The sequence below is a fragment of the Topomyia yanbarensis genome, chromosome 3 (genome assembly GCF_030247195.1).
Source record: "Topomyia yanbarensis strain Yona2022 chromosome 3, ASM3024719v1, whole genome shotgun sequence".
In the NCBI taxonomy this organism is placed as follows: domain Eukaryota; kingdom Metazoa; phylum Arthropoda; class Insecta; order Diptera; family Culicidae; genus Topomyia; species Topomyia yanbarensis.
Genome location: NC_080672.1, coordinates 7,388,576 through 7,401,380, shown reverse-complemented (window position 1 = coordinate 7,401,380; position 12,805 = coordinate 7,388,576).

The following is a 12,805-nucleotide window of genomic DNA, read 5'->3' as shown; positions in this document are numbered from 1 at the left end:
ATTGGAAAATAATTACGGAAGTTGTAATTATAGAATTCCGTTGTGCGCGGCAATGCCACACCAACCACATAAGAATGCAAGCGAGCAAGTTTCTAATTTGAGAAAAAATGAATAACTCTGACAATTTTCAACCGATTACAACATATACAACCTTTTTCAAACTTTATTTTGTGTTTCATTAGACGAGATCAACAATCTATGCTAGGTCACTTGAAAAGTATAAAATTTCTGTAGCACCGTGCTATACGGTTCGCGATAAATGTTTGTTTCCTTATTAAGAAACATTTCAATAACATATCTAGAATGAAAACGCGAAAATCGAATAAAACGCCCCCCTCAATCTTACCAATTGAATAAATGCATCGAACGGAAATAGCAGGCGAACTGGGTAGGATGAATGAAGGGGCAAAGATTAATTTGGGTACAGTTACCCTATTGCTTGTAACAAACACGCTCTCATTTGTTGTTTATTTATTAAAATAGGGAAGGCTGGGGTATTATTGGCTAGAGATCAATTGCCCAAACGCCGTTTGAGCAAATGTTACAGGGTGAAAGGGTCATTTGACTATTAGAGTGAATACAGTTAAATTAAATGGCAAAAAATATTAATTTTGTTTTCGTTATTGTCAATACGTTGAATTGTTTCGTTAATCGTTGAGTGTCCAACAAAAAACACTTTTAACAAGCTACCAGGGTACTCATAATTATGGCTTTTTAACCGATTTGGGCAATTTTCAATAAATTTTATTTCCAGTTATCCGGATTTCCGGAAGAATGTCCCAGTACCATTATCAAAAGTCTTAAAATTATCTACCTATCTTTACGGTACCGTATGACAATTTAACCTCGGCACGACTACGCACGGCTCCACGGAAAATGTTCGTTACACCGTCAAATCACCCAATTGGTTCCAAAACTAGCCTAAGCTGATTCAAAGAATGTTGATACCCATATTGCCAGTATTCCGGAAATCCGAGTTCTCGGAAACCAGATGAATTTCTCCAGTTGATTTCCACAGCGCCTAAAAGTAGATGAGTTCTTTAATCCAAAACATCCAAAAGTGTTCAAATTGGTTAAACAATTCCATAGTTATAAGCATTTCAGTTTTCGGGTACCAACAGACATGAAAAAAAAGTTGAGGTAAATGGGAGAGAGATCATGAGGATGATTCCAGCGCAGAGAAAAAGAAATGTGTACTTAATGTGTTTTTTCATCATGTTCTGCATACTAGCAGCGCAGGGATAAAATAAAGCGATCCCTTAAGGAACGCCCGAAGTGCTCTTATGCAGAAATCCTGAAGAATGTTTCGCCATCTGTTCTTTCTGAAAATTCCTTTGCTCTTTTGGCTCGTATTGAGATAAAATCTGATGATCCTCAAGAAGGAACATCTCTCGTTAACCCGGGGGAGTCCAGGAAGAGGAGAACTCAAGCGTCCCCTAGACTACCTCGGAAGGGTCCCAAGGTGTCCTCCTCTGAGAATGCGCCAACAACAACTAATAACCTAGAGGCGAATGACCTAAAGGTTAAAACAAACAAAATATCTCAAAAATCCAATGAAAGTGCTGCCCTTAAGCCGAAGCAATTTGCTCCCGGACTTGGAAATTTTCATGGGGAAAGGGAGCGGGGGTGCTTCTCTAATCTTCCTGTCATCACTTCACAAGCTTTGGTATTATCAGTATGTATAACAAGCATAAAGATGTGACACATGGTGCTAAAAGCGCACTAAAATTCTGTCGATTCTATTTTTCATTGGATTGTCTGCTCTAAATATATCACCAAGGGCCCATTCATAAATGATGTCGCGGATTGATAGTCGGGAAAGAACGTGACTTAACATGAATTACCGAGATAAAACTAAAATGAATTTGAGACGTACTAGTGGAGCGGGGATAATAAAACCAAAAACAATTTGCAATATGCTTGAAGGGGTAATGTATTTTGGACTATTTTTTTTTCTTTTCCGCGAGACATGGTTTATGAATGGCCTCCAACCAAACAATCTCCCATTGCAAATATCACGTAACATCGATGACAGAGCAGTGGAATTAAGGCCAAGTTCCCTCTACGTCGTGAAACACTGAGAAGCAATAGCAGTTTGGGCACAGAGAACAGACGTCTATCTCAAGCGTAAAAGTTGAGAAAAAATGTCGGCTCATAATTGTGGTGCTACTACCAGTGGACCACACAATTTATGTCCAAAGGACCGTCATATTTATATTGTGATATGCCAGTATGGCGAACATAGTGTTCTAGCGGATATTAATATTTTAAATTGAATAAACAAGTAGTATAGCCGAGGGGAGAGGCATTTACCAAGATGAAGATAAATAGGGAAGAGGACGTCAGTCGTGGACATCTTTAACAATTTCACAATTTCCACTATATTAAACAAGCCAAGTGGTGTTACAAGATGATAATTCTATCTGGCGCAACATCATTAAAACAATCGTTAAAACACACTAGAACAAATTTACTGGAAGAGTTACGCGACCACGATATTCGACAAAATCGAGTCCACCCAAGGACTTCCTCGGGTAGAAGAGTACAGGTTTTTGGCTGACTTGATTCTTGACTTGAGCGCGTATCACGCTCAGACTAAACCGGTACCCGACGCAAACACTCTCGGTCGGTCTCCCAGCCCGTGGTGGAACAAATAGTACTCAGAACTGTACGCGGCGAAGTCCACTGCGTATAAAGCCTTCCGGAATCACGGGTTACTTGCTAGCTATCTACAGTACGAGACGTTAGAAACGCGAATGAAGAGTCTAATCAATGCCAAAAAACGAAGTTATTGGCGCCAGTTTGTCGACGGGTTAACGAGAGAAACAGCGATGAGCACTCTTTGGGGTACGGCTCGACGTACGCGTAACCGACACAGTACCAACGAGAACGTGGAATATTCGAACGGCACAGAAAACGTACCGCGCTGCGCCTCCTCGCGATACCGCGGACGAAACAGCATTTTCGATGGTGGAGTTCTCGCTCGCTCTCTTATCATGCAAGAATAACGACCGGGGTTAGACAGTGAGCCGTATGAATAAAAGATAGTAAACTGCGATGGTTGTAGTATCTTCTCAAAAGTAAAGTCCACAGAGTAAACTACATTTTTGGTATGAATAAAAACAAATTCGAACATGTAGTTCATACTATTTTAGAACTTGAGCTTTTGCTACATGCTACACAAGAAAACTGTCGCGAATCAAGCTCAGACTAAGCCAGTACCCGGCGCGAACATACAAAAACGTTCTCCCAATCCCTGGTGACATAGAGTGCTCAGACGTGTACGCGGAGAAGGCCGCCGCGTATAAGACCATCCGGAACGACGCTGGTTTTCGACAGTACGCGACGTTAGACGAGCGAATGAAGAGTTTGATAAAAGCCAACAAACGCGGTTATTGGCGCCGGTTCGTCGACGGATTAACGAGAGAAACATCGATGAGCACTCTTTGGAGCACGGCCCGACGTATGCGGAACCGAAACAGTACTAATGAGAGCGTGGAATATTCAAACCGTTGGATATTCGATTTCGCCAAGCAGGTTTATCCGGATTTCGCCCCGGCACATATGATCTACCGCGCCGCGTCATCTCACGATAACGCGAACGAAACACCTTTTTCGACAGTGGAGTTCTCACTTGCTCTCTGGTCGTGTAACAATAAAGCTCCAGGGCCAGACAGAATCAAATTTAACTTGTTGAAGAATCTGCCAGACTCTGCCAAGAGACGCTTGTTGAACTTATTTAATAAGCTTCTTGAGGCTAACATTGTCCCACTTGGTTGGAGACAAGTGAAGGTCATCGCCATCCAAAAACCAGGAAAACCTCCGACCACAATTCGTATCGTCCGATCGCAATGCTATCCTGTATCCGGAAGTTGTTCGAGAAAATGATCCTATTCCGCCTCGACAATTGGGTCGAAGCAAATGGCTTACTGTCAGATACACAATTTTACTTTCGTAAAGGCAAAGGGACGAACGATTGTCTTGCGTTGCTCTCAACCGAAATTCAAATGGCCTATGCTAGCAAAGAGCAGATGACATCAGTGTCCCTAGATATAAAGGGGGCTTTTGATTCAGTTTCGATCAACATTCTTTCAGAGAAGCTGCACCAGCATGGTCTTTCAGCGACTTTAAACAACTTTTTACTAAACTTGTTGTCGGAAAAGCACATGCATTTTTCGCATGGTGACTTATCGACATCACGATTTAGCTACATGGGCCTTCCCCAGGGCTCATGTCTAAGTCCCCTGTTATACAATTTCTACGTCAACGACATTGACGAATATCTTGACAATTCCTGAACGTTAAGGCAACTTGCAGACGATGGCGTGGTTTCTGTAACGGGACCCAAAGCTGTCGATCTACAAAGACCATTACAGAATACCTTGGACAATTTGTCTGCTTGGGCTATTAATCTGGGTATCGAATTCTCCACGGAGAAAACTGAACTAGTTGTATTTTCTAGGAAGCGTGAACCAGCACAACTACAGCTTCTATTAATGGGTCAAACCATCGCTCAGGTCTTTACAGTAAAATATCTAGGGGTCTGGTTCGACTCGAAAGGTACTTGGGGATGCCATATTCGGTATCTGAAACAGAAATGCCAACAAAGGATCAACTTTCTTCGTACAATAACCGGAACGTGGTGGGGTGCCCACCCAGGAGACCTAATTAGGTTGTATCAAACAACGATACTGTCGGTAATGGAATACGGATGCTTCTGCTTTCGCTCCGCCGCGAACATACTTTTCATCAAACTCGAAAGAATTCAGTATCGTTGTTTGCGTATCGCCTTAGGGTGCATGCAGTCGACCCATACGATGAGTCTTGAAGTGCTGTCGGGAGTTCTCCCGTTGAAAAATCGATTTTGGGAAATCTCATATCGATTGCTCATTCGATGCGATATCTTGAACCCGGTGGTGATTGAAAATTTCGAAAGGTTTGTTGAGCTCAATTCTCAGACCCGTTTTATGTCCCTGTACTTTGATTACATGGCGAAGAATATTAATCATTCTTCTTACAATCCCAACCGTGTGCATTTCATAAATACTTCTGAATCTACTGCTTTCTTCGACACATCCATGAAAGACGAGATTAGTGGAATTCCCACAAGTGGTTCCAAACATTTTTTATAATAAATTCCGAGAAGTCGACTGTTCTAAGATGTTTTACACTGACGGATCAAATCTCGAAGGTTCCACTGGCTTCGGTATTTTCAATCAAAAGTTCACCGCCTCGTACAAACTCAGTGACCCCGCTTCAGTTTACGCCGCAGAACTAGCTGCTATTCAGTGTATCCTTGGAGTCATTGAAACATTACCCGCAACATTACTTCATTGTTTCGGATAGCCTCAGTTTCATTGACGCTATTCGCTCGATGAAACATGGAAAGCACTCCTCGTATTTTTTGGGGAAAATACGAGAGCTACTGAGTGCTTTATCTGACAAATCTTTCCAGATTACCTTGGTGTGGATCCCTTTTCATTGCTCGGAATTGAGTTTCGTAGGATTGGACTCCTTAGCTAAGGTGGGTGCCTTAGAAGGAGACGTTTACGAAAGACCAATTTGCTTCAGCGAATTTTTCAGTATTACTCATCAGAGAACCCTCGAAAGTTGGCAAACTTCGTGGAGCAGTGGAGAGCTGGGAAGGTGGCTACATTCGATAATCCCTAAGGTATCGACGAAACCTTGGTTCAAGGGGATGGATGTGGGTCGTGACTTCATTCGTGTGATGTCCCGACTCATGGCAAACCATTACACGCTGGATGCACATCTCCGGCGTATTGGGCTCGTGGATAGTGGTATCTGCGCTTGTGGCGACGGCTATCACGATATCGAGCACATTGTTTGGGCGTGCACCGAATGCAGTTCCACCAGGTCTCGGCTTATAGACACCCTCTGAGCCCGAGGAAGACCACCCAGCGTCCCGGTTCGAGACGTTCTGGCAAACCGTGATCTCCTCTATATGTCCCTCGTATATACTTTCCTAAAAACCATCAATATACAAATTTAACTACCCCTTTTTTCTATCATTCTCAGAAAAGCCCTCTTCCGCCTGTACCATACACCCACGAAGGTTTGATGCGACTCCAAGGCGACACCAAGCATCACTGTCGAATAAAGAATACCCAAAGCGCACCGTATCCACTAACCTTATGCAGTTTACCTCGAACTGTTTGCGGAACATGGATGCTGGGTGGCAAATAGATACGGCGTATATGGATCTTAAAGCAGCATTCGATCGAGTGGATCATGGAATACTCCTAGGAAAATTGCAGCGACTCGGCATCTCAGCGTTTAGTGTTGCTTGGTTCAGATCATATCTGACAAACCGTTCTGTACAGGTCCGAATCGGCTCGACAACTTCTGAATCGTTCACAAACCGGTCGGGAGTTCCACAAGGCAGCAACCTCGGTCCGCTACTGTTTTCAATTTTTATAAACGATGTCGCATCGCTACTACCATCGGACTGTCGTCTGTTTTATGCAGACGATACGAAAATCTTTAAAATAATTAAATGCCTTCTCGACTGCCTGGAGTTACAAAGAATGTTGCATCTGTTTGAGGAATGGTGCACAAAAAACTTTATGGGCTTAAGTATTGCAAAATGCAGCATAATTTCCTTCCATCGGAAAACTCTGCCCATTATTTATGATTACCAAATCTGTGGCTGCTCTCTTACTAGGACAGAATGTGTTAAGGATCTTGGCGTTTCTTTAGATCGTGAAATGACCTTCAGACTCCACTATGACGATATCCTGTCAAAAGCCAACCGACAATTGGGTTTCATCTTTAAAATTGCTAGGGAGTTTCGTGATCCGTTTTGTTTAAAATCATTGTACTGCTCGCTTGTACGCTCATTGCTGGGATCCAATGCCGTAATATGGAGCCCTTACCATGCAAACTGGATCGCCAGGATTGAAGGTGTTCAACGAAAATTCGTAAAGTACGCTTTGCGGTTTCTGCCGTGGCGTGACCCAATTAACTTGCCGCCATACGAGGAACGCTGCCGTCTGTTAGACATCGAGTCGCTGGAGGTACGAAGGATCACCTCACAGGGATTATTCGCTGCAAAGCTACTCACAGGCGATATTGACAGCTCTGCTCTGCTTACTCGGCTGAATTTGTACGCTCCTGAGAGACAACTTCGTCGTCGTAACTTCTTGTTCCTGGAGTCACGAAATACACAGTACGGACAGCACGACCCACTTCGATTCGTTTGCTCGAGATTCAACGAACTTGCTGATTTCTTTGATTTTAATGTGTCGACTAATGTGTTTCGTCAACGAGTACTTGATAATTTTCGTGTTGTTCGTAATGTTTAAATTTTTGATTAGTTTTAACCTTTAGTTTTAAGTTTTCATTAAGACAATCTATGTCAGATGAAATTATACCAAACAAATAAACAATAAACAATAAACAATAAGCCAACAAACACGGTACCTACAAACCATGTGCGCAACTCGAACTCTTTCCAATCCGCATCTGAGCCGTACTACGAAATCGTCTTGAGGAACCCCTGTCGACTCGAGGAGGAATACCCGGCGTCCCAGTACATAATTCTTCCTGATGAAGGCCACCCGAGTCTGCAACCTATGCCGTTGATCTCCCGATGCCCGAAACTTTCTTCCCTGCCATCTTTGTCCACCCTCCTTCCCCTGACTCTTTCAACCAGCAGAAGTATCACCTCAAGTATTCCGAAGCATTTAGCTCTTTCTGTCTCTTCTAGTTCTTACTATTATATTATATAATCTCATTGAAAATGCCCAACTCCACTACAAAAAATAACTCTAATTAATCTCCCCGAATCTGTACAAAATTAAATCACGCCCTCTAGTTATTCCTAGTTTTAAGATAGTTATAAAAATTGTCCCCCTTAGTTAAAAATTATTTGCTTCAATAATCTCCCTGCTAAAAATGTCAAACCATATTGCCATAAAAACTAAATGATCTTACGAAAATTATATTACCCCCTTGTGTATATGTATAAGATAGCTATAAATTCTCCTTAGTTTCATTTTTTAAAAAGATTCAATATGTAATCGCCTAGTTTTAGGTAATTTAAAATGTAAAACAAAAGAAAATTGGCACCTTTGAGCTAACGCAAACCTACCTTATCAAATAAACGAATTGAATAAAAAAAGGTCTGGCCTTTTTCTGAATGTTTGTCTGACAATTTTGAACAGAATGGGCAGATTAACCAAGTTTATTTAAATGTATTATAATTAGATATCCCTGATTTTCGTATGGATTGCACATAATCACTCTTCTACACGCACTTCTTTCGACGCAATTTTTCAAAGTGCCTTTTACGTATCAAAGAATTATGTATTTTTAGATAGAACAGACATACATATCTGTGATAAATAGTTAGTTTTTGGTTGAATATTTCAAGAGATGTGTTTTAGGTGTCCAGATTGTGTCACAAACAAGCCTTACTTCTAATGCGCTTCACCAATTAAAATTATTTAAAAAAAATCGTTGCCATGTAATTTATGTTCGCGAGCAAAGATTCTATGCTACTCTTAGCAGTTCCAGCTTCATCGTTTGTTCGCAGTTTGCGCATCTACTTACCCACTAAAACACTTTTTCAATACCTTGCGCTTTGTATGTTCTTCATGGTAACCAGTGAGGACACTTTTGACTACTTTGTGAGCAACAGTTAACAGCTGCTGCAGGAGTGAATGAATTTGCAGGTGCTAGGTTGCTCGTTCCTTTAGCAATATTGGACATAATGAAAATTTGGTAAAAGATTTTTTTATCTGCTGGAATTCATCTGGATTTTTTTTGTTCATTGTGTTGGTACATGGAACCGTCAAATGCAGTCGGCTACCACCACGGAAGCTAACAACCAGGGCACAGTATTCAATACTGTCTTCCCAGTATGTCCAGTGCAATCCCGGAGTTAAAATCTTTGACGCATTCAAACAGCTAGCTACAAATAATGCTACAGACATATATCACCAAAAAACCGCATTAGTAGGAAAATCAGTATAAAAATCACATAAAATTCGTATAAAATATATTTCTGTGTATATTGAAACATCTTTTCAGCTAGTTATTTTGAAAACCGACATTTTACTTCAAAACTCTTAAGTCCTCCTAAATTTTGTTCTGGTTATGCGCTTGATTCATATATTTTAAATCACTTATTTCAAACAATATTCCGAGTGTACCATTTATTTGTCTTTGTCACCTTTACTGACGCTATATTCCTTCATGGATTGTCTAAAAAAACATATGCTTTGTTCAGGTACTGCTGAGATTCTTATTTCATTAAAAATCGATATTTGCCCCTATTTTTAGCTCCGTCTAAGACAACGAGAAAGGAAAATTTCCTTATTCGCATGTCGTGTCTCACGTTTTCGTTATACATACATATACGAATTTCACATATGTAATTAATTTACACATGAACGGGGTGTATGAAATCTCAACGTATTTCTCATTTGTATGAACTCAGACGAGATGAAAATTTCGAGATCCTTCCTGTACCTCACACTCTCTAAAAACATCAATTTTAATCTAAAAACTCTTCTGCTCGAGCGCTCCGGAACTCCTCATCCCAAAGCCCCACAGCTTCCTTCATGTGAAATTCCTCAAGATCCTCGCCATCAACCCCATTCCAGAGCCGTACCACAGTGGAACCCTTCTTTTAAATCTCGATTATTTCATTAACGTCCCAAAAATTACTCCCCCGCCTCACACCTCGAAAGAGGCAGCTTTCTCCCATGGGAAAAGCAAACTAAGCTGTACACAATGAGAAACTTTTAGTATATTCCCCGCTTTATATGTGGTGAATCCTCTCCAGCTCCAAAATCCACAGACTGTCAGAATCTCAAATGGATGGTTGAGTTTTGGCGGTGAAAATCAATAATTTTAAAGGAAACCATTTATTCCGACAACGGGACCTTTTCACGTGCGTCCGTTTCTTCCACATACGCACACACACATCGGCCCACATTTCACTCGAAAGTTAGAGGTATTATTTTTAAACAACTTTCACAACTTATGACCGGTCGTCGTCCCGTCTTTGGATGGGTGCACGAAAGGAGCGCCCTCGCCGGTACCGTTCATCACCGGTTGGTTGGTCGGTCAGCGAAACGGAAAGTGTCTAAAGCATACGGGGTCGCGGCGACGATGATAAACGGACGAGCACTTACAGGGGGTGAGAGGGTAAAGAGGTCGAAAAACAACAATTCGAATTATGCAATATGCAATTGCAGCGGCGCGAGGGTCGTTTGCTGTCCGAAAGTTCCGAATCAGTTTAAATATATCGCTAGCCTGGCGTTTTTAGCAGCAGGCAGTAAAATTGTCATATTAGATTTGTCCTTCGATGAAAGCTCAGCGAAAATTGAGTAATATCTGAGTTCGTTTTTTATTTCTAAGAGCGATACGTTTGAAAAAAATATTTTTTTAGGAAAATGCCACTTTCAAAAAACACAATACTAAAATTGATCAAAAAAGATAACTCATCAGATAAACAGATAACGAATTACAAAAGTATTGGATATTGCTGTGTGGATGAAAATATCATATTTCCTCGATTAAAAATGGCGCACTTTACAAACCATATAGGTTTAAATACAATATACCCGCATTCGACGCATATAAAAAGCTTTCCCAAATTAAATATCAACAATATTAAAAAATACAATATTATAAAAAATTGAGAAATCTATAAAATATCTACTATAATCCAACATATGCGAAGCAATCCGTGTATAATAAAAACCGCAGTAAAGCAAATCCACTGCCATCTGCGATCAACCTTGTAGTGATGGAGATGCGAGCAGCCGAAAACTGGAGTCAGAGAGCTCCCGGTTCTTATCCCTTTCAATGCCGCTACAATGTCCGGTAAAATATGATGCACTATTACCACCCTATGCGTTGTTTGGCTGATATACTGATTAGGGATGCGCTAGTCATAATACGTACCAATGTCCTAACAGTCCGTTAAAAGCAAGGGTAATAAATTGTCCTCGCTTCGCGATTCGATTCGATAAATAAAATCCCCTACCAACAAAAAAACGGGTTACGTATGCAGCTTCAAGTGTCCCGGCTGCGGAAAAGAAAGTGGTGGCGCGCGTGAGGCTAAAGGAGTAAAGGTCTTCGCCATCGTTCGCCCTGCACTGCAGCACGTGCGACCGTTTCGTTTGTGCGAGGCCCCTGTCCAGCATTTAATGTTTCTGCTGCTGACGCCGATGTTGACTGGCCGGTTGTTTAATAACAAATGCTGGCGGTTTGCGATGTGACCGGGAAGCGATGCTGGGGGGATTGCACCGTCATGGAGCGGTTACAGAGGATCTGCTTTGTCCCGCAGTTGATTAGCGAGAGCGAATAACGGGGAGCATAAAAATCACGTCAAAAGAGCACATAAACTAGAACGCGGGAAAGGAAGAAAGAGCAGCGCCGTGGTTGCTAGGTATGATGAATCTATCGTAGAAGGCTATGGATTCGAGCCGAGCAATGATGAAGTGTCAGCGCTTTGTTTGGTTCTGAGTGGTTGAATCGAATAAAATTCGGTCTATGTTTGGTATGCTTAGGCGCAACAATTTAACCTTCCGGCGGTTGTGGACAATTGCAAAGTACAATTTTGGTTATCCTCTATAACTATTGTTGAAATATTTTTTCATTACCAGTTATATTTAGGTCTTTTCGATCTTTAATTGAACCCACAAAATTTTCGTTATTTAAATTTGAATTTTTTCGTTTGACTTTTTAAAAAGAGCCTATCCATAAAATATGTACAAAGAAAACCACGTTGTGTTATATTTTTCAATTCACGCACTTTCTTTTTGAAGCGATTTTCACTTAAAATGACCATATTTAAGCTTAGAATTCACCGATTTTTATAACATCATTATAAGAAATGTACTTCTTCCTAAAATACTCTTCACTAATAGAGTTGGCCACCGAATATGTCATTGGGAAGGAAAACGTAAATAAACAGAAAATATGCTTATTTTACAAAAAAGAATAAAAAAGTTTTTTGCAAAGTATGTGAATTATCAGTATTTTCACGTTTTTTGTAGTACATATTATTCAAAAACTAGTTACTTTTTGTCACGAAGGAGCGTTGACACTTTAAGTGATCAAGCAAAAAAGAACAACTTGTCATAAAAAATCATGCGGCTTCCGAATAGAAGTGTCACTTAAACTGTAGGTTTCACAATAATTTATTGGTTTTGATGTGTCCGTATAAATCCATTTGACTGAATCGCCACTAAGTTAGTGTCTGATACTGATGCCAAAGATCAACTCCAGATTACTAGGTCCCATACAAACGCTTCACAACTGATGGTCCAGCAACCGTGAACCGGTAAACTCAATACTACTATACTTCTGCTGCCCCCTCGTTAAAAGGCGTCGATGGTTATTTGAACACGTCGAAAAAATACCATGGCTACCAAACAAGCGAAGTACAAAATTCTCTGTATGTAAACATGTTGTCGAAATCATCGTGCAGAATTTATAAAAATAATCAATTGTTCGCCGTAGAAAGCTATTATCGTGATGTCGAATTACTAGAACTACTACAGGTTCGTTCAATTGCTTTTAATAATTAGAATACTGAGTGAATGATGCACATAATAAACACAAGTAAGCAGAGTTAATCTTGTACTTTATTCCATCATGTGAAGCAGCCATTTTCATTATATTCCGCTTCGGAATGGGCTCTAGATTATCTGTCATAGAGTAGTATTATTACTAATCAATTAATTTGGTTGAAGAAAAAACTTTCGGTTAAAATAGAGCAAAAGCGGGACCATAAAACGTCTCCTTTGTGTACATTTTCAATCAAAGT